Source organism: Mobula birostris, chromosome 7 (genome assembly GCF_030028105.1).
Source record: "Mobula birostris isolate sMobBir1 chromosome 7, sMobBir1.hap1, whole genome shotgun sequence".
Lineage (NCBI taxonomy): Eukaryota > Metazoa > Chordata > Chondrichthyes > Myliobatiformes > Myliobatidae > Mobula > Mobula birostris.
In genome coordinates, this window is record NC_092376.1 from 22,387,275 (window position 1) to 22,401,317 (window position 14,043).

A 14,043-nucleotide genomic window follows, 5' to 3' on the forward strand; every position below is an offset into this window, starting at 1 on the left:
GAAAATAGTCTGTACCTTTGTTTCTATTACCAAAGTGCCTGACCATGCATTTTCCAACATTGTATTTCATTTGCCACTCTCTTGCCCATTCTCCTAATCTGTCTCGGCCCTTATGCAGCCTACCTGATTCCTCAACACTATCTGCCCTTCCACTAATCTTCGTATCATTTGCAAACTTGGCAACAAAGCCATCTTTTCCATCATCTACATCACTTATATACAGAATAAGAGGAAGCATAACACCGACCCCTGCAGAAGACCACTAGTCATTGGCAGCCAACTGGAAAAGGATTCATTTATTCCCACTCGTTGCCTGCTACCAATCAGCCAATGCTCTAACCATGCCAGTAATTTTCCTGTAATGCCATGGGCTCTTAATTTGGTAAGCAGCCACTAGTGTGGCGCCTTGTCAAAGGTCTTCTGAAAGTTCAAATATACAACATCCACTGCATCCCCTTTATGTATCCTATGTCTAGTCTCCTCAAAGAATTTTAACAGGTTCGTCAAGCAAGATTTTCCCTGAAGGAAACCATGCTGACTTCGTCCTATCTTGTCCTATGTCACCAAGTACTCCATTACCTCAAAACCTTAGACCATGTCTACACAAATACAGCTGATGCTTACAAAGCCACTACCTTCCCCCACCTGAGACAGTCCGGCCATCTTTCATTGTTTCTGCTTCCCGAGTATAGCCCGGTCATTAAACGTGTGAAACCACAATGAAGACTATCAAGATCTGGCTGGAGGGTGCTGACTCTGCTCTTCAGCACCAATTCCAGCACACAGACTGGAGCACGTTTGCTGCCCATGCCATCACAGACTCTCAGATTAACATTGATTTATACACCAACTCTGTCCTTGAGCACATCAACAAGTGTGTAGATAGAGTGACATCACAAAGACAAATAAAAGTTTTTCCCAATCCGAAACCATGGATGAACAGAGAAGTTTGCCTCCTGCTCAAAGCCAGAGATTCAGCCTTCGGGTCTGGAGACTGGGAGGCTTACAGCTCAGCCAGGGCCAACCTGAGGAGGGGAATCTCTCAGACTAAACACATATACAAACAGAGAATCGAGGAACATTTCAACTCCTCAGACCCCCGGCACATGTGGCGTGGCATACAGGTCACTGCAGACTTCAAACCACCTAGTACTGTGCCCCCTTCCAGCTCTGCTTCCCTCCCTGATGAGCTCAATTACTTTTACGCCCGCTTTGACCGAGAGAACAAGGAGGTCACCCTCAAAGCGGATCTCCCACCTGGTGAACTGCCTCTCTCACTTACCGCCTCCGATGTTTACACCACCCTGAGCAGGGTGAATGTACGGAAGGCAGCTGGCCCAGACAGAATACCAGGCTGCATGCTCAGAGTCTGTGCAGGGCAGTTGGTCGGGGTCTTCACGGACATTTTTAATCTGTCCCTGGCCCAGGCAGTTGTCCCCACAAGCTTCAAAATAGCCACCATTGTGCTACTGCCACGGTCCTGAATGACTTCCGTCCAGTTGCATTCACCCCCATCATTGCAAAATGCTTTGAGACACTGGTTCTATCACATCTGAAATTCTGTCTGCCCACTACCCTGGACCCCAATCAATTTGCCTATTGCACAAACAGGTCAACAGAGGACGCCATCTCCACTGCACTTCACTCTGCCCTGACCCACCTGGACAGCCCCAACTCTTACATCAGAATCCTGTTCATTGACTTTAGTTTGGCATTCGATACTGTGATTCCCCTCCAAGCTGATCGCCAAACTTTGCCAGCTTGGTATCAGCTCATCCCTCTGCAATTAGACCTTGGACTTTCTGACTAACAGACCTCAATCTGTTAAATTAGACAACCTCTCCTCCACTCTTACCCTGAACACAGGCGTGCCTCAAGGCTGTGTGCTGAGCCCTCTTCTGTACTCCCTTTTCACCTATGACTGAGTTCCTGTACATGGTTCTAACTCCATAATCAAGTTTGCAGACGACACCACAGTGGTTGGTCTGATCAAAAGGGATGACGAGACGGCCTACATGGATGAGGGTCCAGCACCCGGCCACGTGGTGTGCCGACAGCAACCCGGCCCTTAACACCCAGAAGACCAGGGAGATCATTGTGAACTTTAGGCATGCTACGAGCTACACTCACGTCCCCACCTACATCAACAGAGCTGTAGTGGAGCATGTATCAAGTTTCAAATTCCTTGATGTCCACATTTCCGAGGATCTCACCTGGTCCCTGAACTCCTCCATCCTGATCAAAAAGGCACAACAGCGCCTTTATTTCCCGCGGAGCATCAAGAAAGCTCAACTCCGTCCCAGGATACTGACGGACTTTTACTGCTGTACCATTGAGAGCATACTCACCAACTGCATCTCAGTGTGGTACGGCAATGGTCCAATATCGGACGTCAAAGCACTCCAGTGTGTGGTAAAAACTGCCCAGTGGATTATCGGCATCCAGTTGCCCACCATTGAGAACATCTACCATAAACACTGCCTGGGCAGGGCATAAAGCATTATCAAGGATGCATCTCACTCTAACCATGGACTTTTTACTCTCCTCCCATCCGGTAGATGCTACAGGAGCCTCCGCTCCCACACCAGCAGGCACAGGAAGAGCTTCTTCCCTGAGGCTGTGACCCTGCTGAATCTCACATCACAGTGCTAAGCAGTATTGAACCTATATTGTACTGTCTCAGTACTTTTATATTTGTATGCTGTAGCACTTACTTTCTATTCGCAGTTATTTTGTAAATAACACTATTCTTTGCATTTCTGGTCAGATGCTAACTGCATTTCATTGGCTTTGTATCTGTACTTGGCACAATGACAATAAAGTTGAATCTAAATCTAAATCTTAATAATTGACTCCAACATCTTCCAGCAACTGAGGTCAGGCTAACTGGTCTATAATTTCCTTTCTGCTGCCTTCCTCCTTGCTTAAAGAGTGGAGTGACATCTGCAATTTTCCAGTCCTCTGGCACCATGCCAGATTTCAATGATTCTTGAAAGATCATTACCAATGTCTCCACAATCTCTACCGATATCTCTTTCAGAACCCTGGGATGCAGTTCATCTGATCCGGGTGATGTATGTACCCTTAGGTCTTTCAGCTTTTTGAGCACCTTTTCCCATGTAATAGTAACTGCACACATTTCTCTTCCCTCACACCCTTCAACATCCGGCACATTGCTAGTGTCTTCCGTAGAGAAGACTGATGCAAAATACTCATTTCGTTCATCTGCCATCTCCTTAGCCCCCATTATTATTTCTCTGGCCTCATTTTCTAATGATCCTATATCCATTCTCATCTCTCTTTTATTCGTTACGTATTTGAAAAATCTTTTGCTATCCACTTTGATATTGTTTGCTAGCTTGCTTTCGTATTTCATCTTTTCCCTCCTAATGATTTCCTATTGATGACCTTTGAGTCTATATACCATAGTGTTTAACTTGGTGGTTTAACTCGCCAATGAGAGTATCTAAAATGTTTTATAAGACAAATGTTGTTATTATTAAAACCCATTACAGTAAATTTTCAAGTTTTAGTCTATTACCATGGGCTTGCACAACCAGGTTTTTCACAGCAACACAGTACATTACAAACATAACAAAGGCAAATGAACATAAACTTAAATAAACATAAATTATACATTATATGACAAAGTTTTTGTGCTCACTATGCTAGCAAAAGCTAACTTTCTAAACCTCAGTCTTTAGTCAATGGAGTTGGGAGGTTGCCTTATGTCCAAGTGCAAAATGAAAAGCAAAATTGATAAAAACAGTTATGTTGTCCAAAGGATATCCAAATGTAAGTTAGGCATAGCTTTGAGTGTGACATCATTGGCTACTTTCTCCATGTTAACTTTGGAAAGGAAATGTAAGCAAAGATGTAGTGGGTAAATGTCTTTGGCGTGCTAGATTTCTTATATGGTTTCAGATGGTATTGTCTCCACGCAACCCTGATCTCAACATTTTTGAAGCTATCTGGGAATGCCTGCAGAGACAGAAGCAAACATGCCAGCCAAAGTCTGCAGATGAGCTGTGGCAAGTTCTGCAAGATTCTTGGCACAACCTACCAGCCGATTTTCTAATAAAACTGCAAGACAGTCTCCCTAAGAGAATTGATGCAGTTTTAAAGGCAAAGGGTGGTCGCACCAAATATTGATTTGACTTAATTTTTTTAACTGTTCATGGTTCTTTACAGTATTTTGTTTGATATTTAGAAACATTTCATTTCATTATTTTTGAAAGCATCTTCACTTTACAGAATTTTTTTACGTGTGCCTAAGACTTTTGCACAATACTGCATGATGCCTGAATGAGGGAATACTACAAATAAACTCAGGGAAATTGAGGGAATATTGTTAGCCCAAAAATAAACAAAGGGGTTGGTGTTGATATTGGTTTATTTTTGCCACACATACCAAAATATAGTGAAAAGGTTATCTTGCTGTACAGGAAATGGCCCAATCAGGATTCAAACTCAGGTCACTGGGTTGAAGTCTGCCACCATACCAAGTCAAGTCGTCAAGTCAAGTCACTTTTTATTATCATTTCGACCATAACTGCTGGTACAGTACACAGTAAAATACGGGACAACGTTTTTCAGGACCATGGTGCTACATGAAACAATACAAAAACTACACTGAACTACGTAAAACAACACAAAAACTACACTAGACTACAGACCTACAACCGAGAATTGTGAGTAAACCCAAATGCAGAAACCATGATGCAGACAGGAGTTGATATGCAAATTCTAAAGCAAGTTTTACTTGATTTACTTAAAGTTTTACAAGTTGGGCAAAAATCAGGCATGGGCCAAAACAACCAGTTTAACTCAAAAATGCAGTAATCCAACACAAATTCAGCAATTCAAGATCTTGATGCACAAAGTCAGTAAGCAGACATTTTAAAAAAGCACATTAAAGACTTAAAAGAAACCTAGAGGATCTCGCTACTTATAAGACCACACTTTAAGACAGCAACGCAAAGTGCAGGAAACAGGGTTTAAATACACAGACATTAATTGGGAACATGTGCAGTCATTGATAAATAACAAGAGAGTCCAGTCAGTTCTGAAAAACTATGTCTGCCCTGCTGGCCAACCTCAGAATAGACTATTATATATGCAAGTGAAATCACTGAACTAGAATAAGGTAAAACAATTATAATGCAGAATAAAGTATAAAAGCTGCAGAAAACGTGTAGTGCAGGTAAGTGATTAAGTGCAAGATCATAACAAGGTAGATTGTGAGGCCAAGAATCCATCTTATTGTACAAGAGGTCTGTTCAAGAGTCTGATAACAGTGGGATAGAAGCTGTACTTGAGCCTGGTTGTATGTATTTTTAGGCTTTTTTACCTACAGCTTGATGGGAGTGGTTAGAAGAGAGAATGTCTGGGGTGGGTGGGATTTTTGATTATGCTGGCTGCTTTACTGTGGCAGCGAGGAGTATGGACAGAGTCCTTAGAGGGAGTGCTGGCTCCTGTGACATACTGAGCTGTGTCCATAACCCTCTGCAGTTTCTAACAAGAGAAAATCTGCAGATGCTAGAAACCCAAGCAACACAACAGTCAGCGTTTCAGGCTGAGACCCTTCAGCAATCCTGTGCCAAAAAATACAAACTGTGCAAATGCAAAAAAAAAACACCCGAACAAACAAATAAATATTTTTTAGAAAATGAGTTGTAGAATTCTTGAAAATGTCCCCATAGGTTGTGGAATCAGTTCAGAGTTGATGTGAGTGAAGTTACCTACAAGAGTCTGATGATTTTAGGGTAATAACTGTTCCTCAATCATGTCCCGTGGGACCAAAGCGTCCCATGCCTCCTTCCCAATGGCAGTGTCATAATCTTCCTAGAAGGTTGTAGTTTAGCTTATAGTTTTTTGGGATGTTATATAGCTTTTTAAAGATATTGTGCCCATGGAGTTTGTGAATGTATTGCGTATAACTTGAGTGTAATACAATTTATATCATTTATTGACAGGTTCTTTGCACCACATGACAAGGAGTAACAGCTTAGTTAAGTTATTGGACCATCGATCCATGACATGAATTCAAATCATACCACGGCAGCTGGAGAAGTTAAATTCAAGTTAAATGGTTGCTTCAGTTTTATTGCAGGTGTTATTTTGATGGTATGCAGTTCAAGGTTCAGTAATGTTATTATCAAAGTCGGGATCAGAATCAGAATCAGAATCGGGTTTATTATCACCGGTATGTGACGTGAAATTTGTTAACTTAGCAGCAACACATAATCAAGCAGAGACAGAAAAAAAAGTAATAATAAATAAAATAAAACATAATAATAAATAAACAAGTAAATTACACATATTGAATAGATTATTAAAGATGTGCAATAACAAGAAATACTATATATTAAAAAAGTGAGGTAATGTCAAAAACTTCAAAAGTCCATTTAGGAATCGGATGGTAGAGGGGAAGAAGCTGTTCCTGAATCACTGAGTGTGCGCCTTCAGAATTCTGTATCTCCTACCTGATGGTAACAATGAGAAAAGGGCATGCCCTACGTGCTGGAGGTCTTTAATAATAGACACTGCCTTTTTGAGACACCGCCCCCCCTGAAGATGTCCTGGGTACTTTGTAGGCTAGTACCCAAGATGGAGCTGACTAGATTTACAACCCTCTTCAGCTTCTTCTGGTCCTGTGCAGTAGCCACTCCATACCAGACAGTGATGCAGCCTGCGATTTATGTTACCATTTTATTGCAGGCATTTACAGGATACTGTCCATCATATTCGGTAACACAGACTTGTTGGCAGTTTGCAAGTAGCATTCGATTCCAATGGTCTCAACCTGGCCTCTACAAAGCTGTTTTTTAACTTTAGAGAACCGCACATTATTTCAGGTGCACGGGCTGGACTATGTTACCACACAGATTATATTATCCTAGTGCTTGTATAAGCTACAAGGAAAAAGTACGGGGTGAGATTTTGTGACATCGGGTTGTGGGGGGTGCTTCTGCTCCGTCTCCAGCCTCAACAACCTTGACATTTAATGCCTTTAGCATTGTAAAACATCCTAAAACTGCTTCAAAATCTTGCCAGTGCTTCCCAGAAACATTAAAAAATAAAATTTTAAACTAGGTTATGTAGAGAAATATAAGGAAATTAAAGAAAGGGACAGAAATTAGTCTTAACTTTTCCTTTGAGTCTTAGAGGTGTCCTGCTGTCTTTCTTACTTGTTTCTACCTGCCTATTTTAGTAATTGACATTATGACTGCTGTCTTCAGATTTTCGTTCTGAAATTTTTAAACTGGGAAAGCTGAAAGAAACTGACAAACTCCTGTGGATAGCTCAAACATGAGGAATTCTGCAGATGCTGGAAATTTAAGCAACACACATCAAAGTTGCTGGTGAAGGCAGCAGGCCAGGCAGCATCTCTAGGAAAAGGTACAGTCGACGTTTCAGGCCAAGACCCTTCGTCAGGACTAACTGAAGGAAGAGCTAGTAAGAGATTTGAAAGTGGGAGGGGGAGGGGGAGATCCAAAATGAAAGGAGAAGACAGGAGGGGGAGGGATGGAGCCAAGAGCTGGACAGGTGATTGGCAAAAGGGATATGAGAGGATCATGGGACAGGAGGCCCAGGGAGAAGGAAAAGGGGGAGGGGGAAAAAAATCCAGAGGATGGGCAAGGGGTATAGTGAGGGGAACAGAGGGAGAAAAAGGAGAGAGAGAAAAAGAATGTGTATATATAAATAAATAACGGATGGGGTACGAGGGGCAGGTGGGGCATTAGGGGAAGTTTGAGAAGTACGAGGGGGAGGATTAATACCCGTGTGCAAAACAGAATGGGTGGCATGGTGGTGTAGTGGTTAGCACAATCATTTTTCAGTGCAAACGATCACCAGTCAGGGTTCAATTCCTGCTCCTGCCTTTAAGGAGTTTGTATCTTCTCTCTAGGACTGCTGGGTTTTCTCTGGGTGCTCCAGTTCCTTGCCACATTCCAACCAAGATCTATAGTTAAGATTAAAGACTTGTGGGCATGCTATGTTGGCACCACAAATGTGGCAAAACCTGCAGACTACCCAGCACATTGTAAACAATAATGGAAATGGCACATTTCACTGCATGTTCCAAGGCACATGTGGCAAATAAAGCTAATATTTTCTTTCATCTTTAGTGACTAATGCAGCAAACGTTCTCCATTTATAATTTGCAAAGTTATTAATAACCAATTACTATAATTTTTATCATCCATCCCCAAAGCAGTGTACGGACTGCTTACTGATTGCAGCTAAGCAATAACAATCCACTTGTTACCAAAGCCTCTTGCCCTCGGGAAAACACAACATAAATCATCTACTGCAAATGAGCCAGTGTGGAAGATAAACAAGTGGTTTTGCATAGAATGTAGAACACAGAACATGACAGAACAGTACAGTCCAGTAAAGGCCCTTCAGCCCACGATGTTGTGCTGACCCTTTAATCTTTTCTAAGATCATTCTACTCCTTCCCTTCCACATCGTCCTCCATTTTTCTTTTATCCATCTGCCTATCTAAGAGTTTATTAAATATCCCCTCTACCAACACCCTTGGCAGGGCGTTCCATGCACTCACCATTCTCTGTGTAAAAGCCTTCTCTGTGTTATCCCCACCATACTTTCCTCTAATCACCTTAAATTTTGCCCACCCTGAAAAAAAGTCTCTGGCCTACCACTCCATATATGCCTCTTGTCATCAGTACATCCCTATCAAGTCACCTCTCATCCTCCTTCACTCACAATAGAAAAGTCCCAGCTTGCTTAATCTATCTGCATAGGATATGCTCTCTGGTCCAGACAGCATCCTGGTATCTACTTTTCTTATCTCTTTTTCCATTCAATTTGCCTTTTTTTGTCCCTGAACATTTTCATACATCATTTTAATACATCTTAAAGACAATTTTGCATATTTCCCAATCCATCTGCCCGGTGCTCTATCTATCCCTCATATGATTTTTTTTTTGGCCTTTGGGTTAATTTTAACCTTCCCTCAGCCATTATTAATGTTGTCATTCTATATTTATCCATAGTTTGCTTCTGGTCTCAGAGGGGAAAAGTTTATTTCTTACTTGATGAGGCCTTTGAAACATCATAGGTTTCTCTAACACAAGAGGTTTCACAGATGCTGGAAATTGAGGGTAACACGCACATGGTGCTGGAGGAACTCATTGAGTCAGGCTGCATCAGTGGAAAGAATAAAGAGTTGATGTTTTGGGCCGAGACTCTTCATCAAGATTGGAAGGAAGGGGTGAAGATGCCAGAATAAGAGGTGGGGTGAGGGGAAATAGCACAAGCTAGAAAGTCCTTAAAGACAAGAGATTCTGCAGATGCTGGAAATCCGGAGTAACATACACAAAATGCTAGAAGGAGTTTTCTCTAACTTCCCAACTCCATCTTTCAAGGATCAAGGATCAACTTTATTCTCCATACACATATGCGTGCAATAGGAATTTGCTGTGGTGTGTTAGCACAACATGCAATAAAAACCAATAACATTCAGCAACAATAAGAATAAAGAAATATATAAAACTAAACTTAGGGGTTGGAATATTGATATACAATAAAATGTGTATAAATACGTAAATACCGGCATGTATTTAAGATGTAAACTGCATTATAAAAAGTGGTTTAAAGTGTTTACTGTGTAGTGCAGTGACTGAGGTAATAGACAGAGGGAGCTGGGGCAGCTAACTAGAAGAGTTGACTATATTAATTGCCTGGGAGAAGAAACTTTTAAGATGGCATGAAGATTTTGTTTTAATAGGCCTATAGTGCTTTCCAGAAGGGAGCCATTGGAAAAGGCAGTTTGCTGTGTGGGCAGTTTCAATCTGCCAGTTGGTTGTCCACAAAATTTTTCATTTGATTCCAAAGTTTTTCATTTGAAGTGCTGTACAACCTCCTAGTTATTTTGTAAATGGTTCTAGCCACTGCATAAAATAAGGCTGTGCAATAATTGCTGGCTTTTTCTGGGAAGCAATTTGGTTTTAGCTGACCATAAGGCATCAAGTCTAACGCAGTGACTACATCTGTGACCTACTTCACAACTTCAAAAGGTGCATTCAGAATCCATGGTCTCCTTGCTGTGGTTTTGGCCATTTCCCCAGTCATCACTTCAACATTCCTGTTTGCTCTGGGACATGGACATCTGATTAGCACGTTAAAATACTCACTGCACTTCATCGGTTGGAAAGGAGTGATCTAAGCGACTGTAAACTGCTACGGTAAAACTCAATCTGCTGTCCTAATATCCGAAAATCCTCAGTGTTCAGCAGGTGGCTCGTGCTCCTTTTAAATTAACTGGGAATCACTTGTATACTCCATTTAAATTGACTGGAATCCCATTCCAACTCTCCTTTTAATTACACTAGGGCCCTGTTTCCTAAGCTCACATCTGTCTTTAAACTCAGCTGGCTCACTGAAAGATTTATGATATTACTGTGTAACATTCTGGTTCTCTTTCCCAAGCTCTCTACAAGCTCACTGGGGTCCCTTTGGGTGCTCCATTTAAACTCACAATGCTCCTTTTAAAATCACTGGGGCCTTGTTCACATGGGCCTTTTAGACTCACCAGGGCCTCATGCCCACACTTCTTTTAGGCTGCTTCACTGAAAAATTCATCCCATTTGTTGCAATGTGAGCATTATTAAAAGTAAGTTAATACTAATTAGGATAATGGGTGGTGGTGGGGGGGGATTTACTTCCATTCATTTCACTTCCGGTGGGCTTTGTATATAGAGTGACTGTCTTGCCGTACAGGTTGTGAAAGTCTCTGTATATACATAACGGCTTTGAAGTTCGAGATAAAGTTGTTTCTTGGGCATGAAGTTGTCAAGTGTGCCTTTTTCAAAGAAGAAGTTACTACATATTTTTGGCAATGAGGTGAACTAGTTTTGGGAACATATCGACACGTTTTTCGAACGGGAGCTTCGCGTTTCAGATGGCTACGTTTGGAACTATCGGGGAATTTCTGGAAGGAAATGAGGACTGGCTGGAGTATGAGGAAAGGTTGGGACACTTGTTTTGTGCTAATGGAATTACTGAGGAGGCTAAGAAGCACTGTATTCTCCTGAGTGTGTGTGGGGCGAAGACTTACAAGCTAATAAGGAATTTAGCCACACAGTGGAAACCGGGGGACATTCCATATGACAAACTGGTCAAGTTCGTGGGGAACCACTACAATACAAAACCTCCAGTGATAGTCCAACGGTGCAAGTTTCACAGCTGCTTCAGGAAGCCAGGTCAGTCTGTGGCCGAGCTTCAGCAGCTGTCGGAGCATTGTGATTTCGGAGCGGTGTTGAATGACATGCTCCTTGACAGACTGGTATGTGGCATTAATAGTGATGGCAAACAACGCCACCTGTTAGAGGAAACCCCACCGTTGACTTTCAAGAAAGCCTTAGAGATTGCCCAAGGCATGGAGATGGATGCTAATAATGTCAAGGATATCCAGAAAGGACATTGGGGGGGTCGCAGTCGGCGGCAGTGCACCAAGTCAGGAGGGAGACTGGTAAACAGGCAAAGCAGGTGGAATGTTTCCAGTGTGGAGGGACGCACTATGCAAATGATTGCAAATTCAAAGACACTGTCTGTCATGCTTGTAGCAGAAAAGGACATTTAGCTAAAAAGTGCAGAAATTCAAAGGGTAAGATTAAGCCTGGGCAGGGGAAAGCTCAACAGGCTCAGGCAGACACACACCATCTAGAAGAAGCAGATGAAGAGGCAGCGTGTGGCTACAACATGTTTGGAGTGGAAACAGATGAGGAACCGCCTGAACCATATTATGCCACAGTCACTGTCAGGGGAAAGGACATTAAGTTTGAGATTGATTCAGGGGCTACTGCATCAGACATTCAGAAGGAGACCTACAGGAGGACATGGGGGTCCAACCTGCCTCTCATTAGACAGTCAAAGCTCAAACTTAGCACCTATATGGGGCAGCCCATACCTCATTTAGGGGTGTTATATGTGGACATTTCAGCCGGGGGTCAGATGGCTGAAGCCAGGCTAGTGATAGCTAAGGGCAGGGGGCCCGTCTTTTGGGTCGTGATTGGCTTCGCAAAATCCAGCTAAACTGGCATGAAATTAAGTATGCACACATGACGGAGGACATTCTGCAGCGGTACAGTGACGTTTTCAGGGACGAGCTGGGAACACTGAAGGGTGTGACAGTGAAACTTCATGTCGACCCTGAGGCTACACCATGCGGTTGAAATGCGGAAAATGTGTGTTCCTGGCATCGAGTGTGACTTACCTGGGACACAAGATCACAGCTGAGGGGCTTTGCCCTGTGAAGGACAAAGTGAGAGCTACTAAGGAGGCCCCAAGCCCTAAGAACGTCACGGAACTCAGATCATTTTTGGGCATGGTGTATTATTATGGCAAGTTTCTTCCTGACCGCTCAAGGATTTTGACTCTACTGTACAAGCTGTTTCACAATGACACTAAGTGGCAGTGGGGTGAAGAGCAGGAGAAAGCTTTCAAGGAAGTGAAAGAACTCCTCCACTCAGCGAAGCAGCTTGTTCACTGTGACCCAGACAAGGAGATCAACCTTGCATGTGATGCCTCGCCCTGTGGAGTCGGGGCAGTTTTCTCACATGTAATGGAGCACCGTTCAGAGAAGCCTGTTGGTTTTGCTTCATGTACCCTGATAGCTGCTGAGAAGGGCTATTCACAGCTAGACAAAGAAGGTCTGGCCATTGTTTTTGCGGTCAAATGCTTTCATCAGTACCTTTATGGACGCGTATTTACAATTTATACGGACCATAAACCACTGATGAGCCTGTTCAGTGAGACTAGATGCATCCCACCGCTAGCCTCAGCCAGGATACTGTGTTGGGCTCTTACATTGTCAGCCTACCAGTATACTATAGTGTACAGAGCGGGTGGGAATAATGCAAACGCCGATGCACTGAGTCGACTACCTTTACTTGAGACACCTGTTGCTACATATGTGTCTCCAGAGACTGTGTTTTCATTGGAGAGGCTGTCAGAGACACCTGTGAAGGCGACATAGATCAAGCAGTGGACAGAGAGGGAATAGATTAGATTAGATTATGAGGACAAGCAGTCCTCTTTTATTGTCATTTAGTAATGCATGCATTAAGAAATGATACAATTTGTTCCTTCAGAATGATATCACAGGAACACAAGACAAACCAAGACTAAAAAAAAACTGACAAAAACCACATAATTATAACATATAGTTACAACAGTGCAAGCAATACCATAATTTGATAGAAAAACAGACCATGGGCACAGTTAAAAAAATCTCAAAGTCTCTCGAAAGTCCCATCATCTCATGCAAACGGTTGAAGGAAGAAAACTCTTCCTGCCATGAGCTTCCAGCGCCGCAAAATTACCGGCGCAGCATCCTGGAAGCACCCAACCACAGTCCGACTCTGTCCGGCTGAAAACTTCGAGCCTCCGACCAGCTCACCGACACCGAGCCCCGAGCACCATCTCTGCCTAGCGCTTCGACTCCAGCCTCAGCAACAGGCAATAGGCAAAGCGAGGATTTGGGGCCTTCTACTCCGGAGATTCTCGATCCCACAGTAGCAACGGCAGCGAAGCAGACATTTCAGAAGTTTCTCCAGATGTTCCTCTGTGTTTCTCACGGCTGTCTCCATCAAATCAGGATTGTGCACGGCATCCTACTTCACAAATACGATATCAATTCGGAGCGGCCCTGCGTGTTGCGTCGCGCCGCCATCTCCCCCTCCCCTGTCCCAAGTCAAGACTTTTCTTTTACAAGGTTGGCCCAGGATCATGGAAGGAGAGGAACTGAGACCTTATGCCAAACGCAAGACAGAACTCAGTCTGCAGGATGACTGAATTTTCTGGGGGACAAGGGTCATCGTGCCTCCCTCGGCCGTTCACAGATTATGGAGGAAATTCATGAGGCTCACCCAGGAGTGTCTTGAATGAAAAGCCTTGCAAGATCCTACAATTGGTGGCCAAGAATGGATGTGGATCTGGAGAACAAGGTAAAATCATGCACGCAATGTCAGACTAATCAGAATATGCCACCACCAGCTCCTTTGCACCCATGGGAGT

The 14,043-nt window shown here is 43.1% G+C and overlaps 1 protein-coding gene across 3 annotated transcripts in view; it reads right to left on the bottom strand.

Annotated features, from left to right (window-relative positions):
* Positions 1-14,043, bottom strand: part of gabrg3 (gamma-aminobutyric acid type A receptor subunit gamma3) — a 775,666-nt gene that overhangs the window by 168,955 nt on the left and 592,668 nt on the right. The gene's annotated exons all lie outside the window — the stretch shown is intronic.